Source organism: Bison bison, unplaced genomic scaffold, assembly GCF_000754665.1.
Source record: "Bison bison bison isolate TAMUID 2011002044 unplaced genomic scaffold, Bison_UMD1.0 scf7180017864508, whole genome shotgun sequence".
NCBI lineage: Eukaryota > Metazoa > Chordata > Mammalia > Artiodactyla > Bovidae > Bison > Bison bison.
Window position 1 is genome coordinate 16,197,086 of NW_011495064.1, and position 8,040 is coordinate 16,205,125.

Consider the following 8,040-nt stretch of genomic DNA (forward strand, 5'->3'; position numbering starts at 1 on the left):
CGTAATCATAGGACCACTGAACGCTTCCCCTCCCCCACAGCTCAGCCACATCACTAAAGGCCCATTTATAACAGCTCTTTTTATCCAGTCAGTGAAGTTGCTCAGTCGTGTCCAGCTCTTTGCAATCCCATGGACTGTAGCCTACCAGGCTCCTCCATCCGTGGAATTTTGCAGTCAAGTCAAACTAAATCAATCCCATCGATCCAATCTCATCAAATCCCATCAACCTAGATTTGATTTGTTATGAATTGACAGTGATCTGCATCAGCTCACTTCCTCAGATATTCCCCAGAAATACTTTATTTTCTTTGATTGTTTAATATATTCCATGGACTGTAGCCTGCCAGACTCTTCTGTCCATGGAATCCTCCAGGCACGGAATGGGTTGGCATTCCCTTCTCCAGGGGATCTTCCTGACCCAGGGATCAAACCCGGGTCTCCTGAATCGCAGGCAGATTCTTTACCATTTGAGCAGCCAGGGGAGCCCCTTAACATATTCTACCTGTGTGTGCTCTTAGCTCTCCTGGGATGCAGGGAGAGCCTCAAGGCCATCTTTCTCGTTTTCATGTTCCTTCCTCTTGCCCACCGCCCTTGACTCTCTACTAACAGTCTAGCAACTGCTGCAATTCCAAGTAATATGCAGTCCATTGAATGAATAGAAACCTTCACACATTAGTTATTTAACAAATTGGTAACGAAATTATCATTTATGTGCAGAGCACCTAACCATTTTGACGTGTTTTTAAATCCAACATCTCTTTTTTTTTCCTCTACAACTTCCCTTTGGACTCAGTATTAGTAGTGTGGGTGTATTAGAAGCTCAGTCATGTCCAACTCTTTGCAACCTCATGGACTGTAGCCCACTGGGCTCCTCTGTCCATGGGATTCTCCAGGCAAGAATAGTGAAGTGGGTTGCCATTTCCTTCTCCAGGGGATCTGCTTGACTCAGGGATCAAACCTGCATCTCTTGTGTCTCCTGTGTAGCAGGCAGATTCTTTACCACTTGAGCCATCGGGGAATCCCTAACTAGGAGTAACAGATTAGAAAATTGAAGCCTGGGAACGTTGTTACTTACAAAAGGTCATGCTGTGAATTATTGGTTGCGTTCATGTTAGGATCCATTTCTTATTCTGCTGTCCTTGCCTTGATACCAACACTGTGGTGTTGATGTTGAGTTCATCCAGTTGACCCACAGTAAAGTTATTATTTCTTCTCATTTCTGCAAGTGGGGAGGAGATGGAGGCCCAGTCATTTGAGTTTTGACCTGGCTCTAAATTGTGCCAGTAGGACTGGAACTGTGGTCTCCTTGATTGAAGCTGATGCTGTTTAGTCACTCAGTCGTGTCTGACTCTTTGCGACCCCATGGACTGTAGCCTGCCAGTCTCCTCTGTCCGTGGGATTTTCCAGGCAAGAATACGGGAATGGGTTGTCATTTCCTATTCCAGGGGATCTTCCCCATCCAGGGATCAAACCCGTTTCTCTTGCCTTGTCAGGCAGGTTCTTTACCACTGAGCCACCAGAGAAGTCCCTGGATTGGAGAATGTCAATCAAATCTTCACTCTATGGGTAACCCAAAAGAACAGACTTGTAGTTCTGAACCACACCAGGTAAACCACAATACCAACTCTGTCCATTTTCTTAATGTAGCATCTTAATTAGGTCAAGTTATTTTGTTGGGAGTGATGGTGGGAGGCTCCAGGTATGGTGAATTCCAGAAAGAAAACCTTACTCTTACGCGCTTTTGAAGACTCATGGAGCACAGAGGATGACACAGATTGTTTCCTTCCCCATCAGGGCACTGCTTGTGCATGTTGGAGCCCACCCTGGAGGCTAACTGGGATCTCCCTTCTCACTTCCCATCCCCTCTGGTCTCGGACCACCCCTCCCAGGGCCCTCTGTCTCAGCTGAGTGCTTTCAGGCTGAAGGAGCAGCAGTAAATTCTTCTGGTTTTCCCCCAGAGAAACCGGGGCTTCCCTGGTGGCTCACCAGTTAAGAATCCACCTGCAATGCTAGGAGCCACAGGAGACACAGGTTCAATGTGTCAGGCTCTTCTCTGGGTTGGGAAGATCCCCTGGAGAAGGGCATGACAACCCACTCCAATATTCTTGCCTGGAGAATCCCCACGGACAAAGGAGCCTGGAGGGGTACAGTCCATAGAGTTGCAAGGAGTTGGACACAACTGAAGTGATTTAGCATACACGCACGCCAGAGAAACCAAACCTCCCAAGTCAAACTACGTTTATCTTGCAGATGTTAACCACTTTTCAAGGCATAGCATCCATGAGTCACTATGCTAACTGAGCATCAGTCTCTGTTTCCTTTTACAAAAGATATCTTCCCAGCAAATATCTGGGAAGTGAAGGCAAGAGAAGGATGAGAAGGGAGAAAACCCCAGCCTGTCCCACTTAAAGCTTTGAACATGATCATATGTCCAACTCTCTCCCACTCGTTCATTCAACAATTCTTTATTGAGGATTTGCCTTGTGGTAGGAAATACATTACGGGACGTAAATATGAATAGGACAGAGTCCTTTACCTAAGGGAGATCATGGTTTATGAAAAGAAAAGGGTTTCTTTTAAAGAGGGTGGAATTACAGGGATAGAGAAATGTCCAGCATAGCAGGAATGAGAAGCACCTGTAGTCCTGGAGGGAGGTGAGGATACTGGAGAAAAGGTTGTTTGACTTGCCCCATTTTGCAGGTGAGGAAACTGAGACTCATCAGAGAGTCTGTGGCCAATCACAGACTGCAGTGCCAGCAGGGGAAGAGCTTTGTCTCCACTTCAGTTGACTGTGGCATGAAGAGAAGTCTGGCTTTACCACCAGTAAGAGCCTGGGTGTTGTCAGAGTGGACCTGGGCAAACACAGCCCACAGGTCTGAGGAGAACTTCTGGGAACAGGAAGAGGACCCTCAAGAGGTAGCTGGGAGGAACTGGTGTGACCCCTTAGGGGTTCACACAATGAGGTGTGAGGACTTTGGGATTCTGGCAAAGTCCTTAGGGTGGGGTGGGACAGGAGTGGGGGAGGAAGGTTGAGAAAAACTATTAATTTGTTGGAATTTTATAAAACATCTCCCTTTGCTTTTCCCTGCATACACATGTAGCCTTGCAGCACTTAATAATGGTTAATAAGCTGAACCTCTGAATATGTCATTTCACTCCCACGACAGCCCTGCAAGGGAGAGTCTTTCATCATCTGTCTGTCTTTAAAATAGATGAAAAACTGTAGTTTCAGAAGTTTAGCAACATATTCCTGATCACACCTGGAGTTTGAACCTTGGTACTCGGACTTCAGAGAGTCTTAGCTGCCGCAGCAACACAGAGACACAGAGACAGCCTTGACCTTAGAGTAAATCCACAAATACCAGGTATTAGAGCAGTACAAGCGGAGCTTGGGAGTGTACTAGCTGATATTTATCATCACCTATTGAGGGCTTCCCTGGTGGCTCGGTGGGAAAGAATCTGCCTGCCAAGTAGGAGACGTGGGTTCAGTCCCTGGGTTGGGAAGAGCCCCTGGAGGAGGAAACAGGAACCCACTCCTGTATTCTTGCCTGGGAAATCCCATGGACAGAGGAGCCTGGCGGGCTACATACAGTCCATGGGGTCCCTAAGAGTCAGACACGACTTAGCAACTAAACAACAACGTTGAGAGGTTTGTCTTGTTAATCCTCACAATGAGGACAGCCCAGTTATCACCCCATTTTACTGATGAGAAGGTTGAGGAGCAGAGATGTTATGGAAATGAGCTAATGCCAGAAATGTTTTAATATTCTAAATCAGTGGGGCAGTTTCACCTTTTAGGAATGTGGCAATGTCTGGAGACATTTGATTGTTGCAACTGGGAGGGGCATGCTGTTGGCATCTAGGGACAAACCCATGACAAAGAACTATCAACATGTCAGGAGTGCAGAGGTTGAGAACCCTTGTTCTAAATTGTAAATAAATTGTTCATGTTCAAGAAATAGTGTATTTTCCTCTCCATCAGGAATTCCTAGATTGAAGGTCAGTTCAGATTGAAGGTCAGAGGATACTGATTATGACTTCCTGCCAGCTTTACTTTGCTCATTCCAGAAACCGATGGGTCATGGGAGCACAGGCTTTGATTGCAGCCCCATGGATTGGATGACGTCAGTCATTGGTGGTCCCACCGTGGCCCTGAGGCCCAGCTGAGACCATAGGAGCTACCTCCCCAGCCACCAGGTCTAAAGCAGGAACACTGGCCCTGGAGAATGGCGAGGGCAGGGCTCCTGGGAGGCAAAGAATCCATTTCTTATTTGGTAGTTTTTTGGTATTGTTGACTGAAAAACAAGAACAACAGCAACGAAGACACACTGACTTGAAAGTTGAGAGGTTTTTCTTTTTTTAGTTTATTTATTTGGCTGTACCAGGTCTTAGTTGTAGCACACGGGACCTTCCGTCTTTCTTGCAGAGTGTAGGATCTTTAGTTGCGGCATGTAGAATCTCGTTCCCTGACCAGGGATCAAACTCGTGCCCCCTGTACTGGGAGCATGGAGTCTTAGCCACTGGACCACCAGGGAAGTCCTGAGAGTTGTGTTATTTAGGGAACTTGCTGAGGACTACAGCCCAGAAGACAGCCTACTAGATAGATAGCTCTGAGGAACAGTTCCAAAGAGGTAAGGGAGGAGCCAGGATATTTAGGAGTTTTTGCTAGAAAAACAAAAAACATGTAGTCAAACATCAAAAGACTGCTGCTAATCACAAAACCCAGACATCTCAAAATCATGATTTTAATGCTTTTCTATGTATGGGAAGATGCACAAGTTTGGGCTTATTGGAATTTTTTTTTTTTTTTGATAAGCATCTTAACTGTCTAAGGCCAGTATCCTGTTTTTCTCCATCCTGAATTCCCTGTAGGGCACACCACAGGGGCGGCTGGAGTGGCTGATGGCTTGATGCTGGGCAACATTCATTGTTCACTGAAATGGCAGGCAATATGTTTTTTCTTTTTTGTCCACAGCATTCTCCAGATTACAAATTTATCTTTTTCCAGTTTGAAGAACTTTTTAAACATCAAAATATATCATGACAGCAATGCCTTTTCATGCAGGTCACATGCTTGGGGATGAATTGGGGTGGAACTTTCTGGCTTGTTTTGATCTAATTTGCACAAAGGCACCAAATGAGCTAGCAAGAATCCAGTGCTTCAGGTGTGCATAGCTGACTTTAGAGTCTTTTGATTGAGAAAATATGTGATGATCCCTTCACTACTCTGAATTTGGTAGCTTGTTAAAGTGAATTTACATTTTATTAATCAGTCTACAGTTTTGAAAGACTGTAGTGCCAGTGTAAGCCAGAGATTATTTACTCAATCTGCAGACACTGCTTTGCCCACATGGATTTATGGACCCTTTACAAAGGCTCCAAGTTCTCCTAAGAGTTTGGGACTACAGGTCAGACAGTCCTGCCCTGGCCCTTCATGCGTAAAGCCCTTCTATTCCCCAGTTTAAGAATTTATTTGAGGGGCAGAGGGGCCCATTGGCAATATATGAAAAGTTTTAAACATTATTGTTACACAAATAAAAAACGCAAACTTTAAACATTTTTCATTTCCCTGGTTGTTTAAAAGAAATCCTTGGTTTTTAATCCAGGTATTGATAATGGTATTATAAACCTCTTCCCAACTCCCTGTCCTCCCTCGGTCTGCCACAACTTTGTTGCTCTATATTCAAAGACCTCAGTTGTCCTGTAGACCAGCCCCATTCAATTAAAATATAAGGTAAGCCATATTTACATGGTAAAACTTTCTAGTAGCCAAATTGAGAAAGAAAAAGAAAGAGATGGAATTAATTCTAACAATATATTTTATTTTGGAGAAGGAAATGGCAACCCACTCCAGTGTTCTTGCCTGGAGAATCCCAGGGACGGGGAAGCCTGGTGGGCTGCCGTCTATGGGGTCGCACAGAGTCGGACACGACTCAAGTGACTTAGCAGCAGCAGCATATTTTATTTAGCCCAGTATATAAAAAATCTTACTTCAACATGTAATTGATATGTTAAAAGTTATTAGTAAAGACTAGAAATAATACACGTACTGACATGCACTACGATAATAATACTCTCCATGATCCAACAGTTAAAATCAAGTGTAGTCCAACCAACACAAAGTTTTGTCTAACATAAAAATATTTTATACTACATTCTATTTTAAAATTTAAATTAATTGAAATTGAAAAGGATTTAAAACTCAGTCACATTGCAAGTGTTCACCAGCTACAGGCAGCATGGCTACTGTATGGGATGGCACAGCTCTAGACCTTTGGTGTGTTTTAACAGATCTCTATCTAATCCTCATAGGCCCCTTTATCATACATAATTGGTTTGGGGAGAAGTTCCAGAATCTTTTCTGTGTAACATTACAGCAGATCTATAGTGAACTCCGGGAGTTGGTGATGGACAGGGAGGCCTGGTGTGCAGCGATTCATGGGGTTGCAAAGAGTCGGACATGACTGAGCGACTGAACTGAACTGAACTGATAGTTGCTATTAGGATGCTCTTCGTTTATGTTGAACTTAAAATCTTCCTGTAGTGTTTGTCCATCCCAGGCTGATGGTCTCCTGTAGAGACGAAGAATACTCTGCTATTTCAAGTCCTGTAGTGATCACCATCCACAGTTGAAAGCCATTCCCAAACAGAATGGTTTTCAGAGAGTTGTGCTCTTTGACCTTGTCTTCAGGAGTGTAATTTTCTAAAGAATGAGGCAGGATTCAGAGGAAAATTTTCATGGGCCAAGGTCCAGAGGGGAAGCTTAGGAAGGGAGAGGACATTAAGATGGAGAAACTCCCATCTCTGAGGGAAATCCACCCCCACACTAGAAGGAAGCCCTGTGATGTGGTCAAAGTTCAGAGGAAGAAAGTGGATTAAAAAAAAAAAATTCAGACAGAAAAGTTTACGGCAAACCCAAGCTCTACACAGTTACTATGAAACAGTACATGGTCAGTACCTCTACTGACCTCTCTTGGCTATTCCATAATATTTTAGTAATCAGCCACACCCCAAACATGTTTAGCATCACACCACCTGCTGCTTCTCACAGCCAGCATTGTCATCAAATTTGATCCCAACATTTGCCATATTATTAAATATCCTATTAAACAGAATCTAAAAATGCACTTTTCCTCCCTCTAAATCAACCCTAACTTTACAACTGAGGTTGCTACTATAATATTGTTGCTTACTTTATTTTTTCACTTTCAAGGATTAAGGTATAATACTAAACTCCCTATCTCATGCTAGTCTCTGCTATTTGTACTTGGCTTGGTATTTGAAGAATATATTTCTAAATTAAAACTGTGCTACTTTTTATCTCATGCAGATATCCCATGCACTCCTGGGCTTCTGGCCTTGCTGTATCTCATAATGTTTTCTGTCAAGCTGGACACATCCAGTCACTCCCAGCTGAAGTTCCTCAGCTGAAGTTATTTTCATCTGAGAATCTCTCCAGAGCTGTTTTTGTTGTGAAGGATAAAAGGGATAAAGGATTCACAGCTGCCCAGAGTCCACACCTCTTTAAATACAGGTCTTGCCTCCAGAGTTTGATTTCTTCCTTTTATGGAGAAGTCCTCCTGTCAAGGATGGAAGGATTCAGGAGCAGTTGAAGTGGCGGGTTTCCCTGGGCTTGTGCTTTGCTCAGGTGTGGCTGCTGAGGGGCTTCTGGCATATTCTAAGAAGGCCCATTAAAGCAGAAAAGGCCCTTAGAACCAACTCTGTTGCTCCCAATATAGCTGCTAAACTTAGAATATTTCAGAGGGCTGCCGGTGCTGCTTCTCTCTGTGTGTGTGTATATGTATATGTATGTAATTTTATTTATTTTTGAGTGTGCTGGGTCTTTGTTGCTGTGAGGGCTTTCCTCTAGCTGCAGCAAGCAGAGCACTACTCTTTGCTGCAGTGTGCAGGCTTCTCACTGCAGTGGTCTCTCTTGCAGCAGAGCCTGGGCTCTGGGGCATTCAGGCTTCAGTAGTCCTAGTGCATGGGCTCAGTGGTTGGCGGCTCCCAGGCTCTAGAGCATAGGCTCAGTAGTGCTGG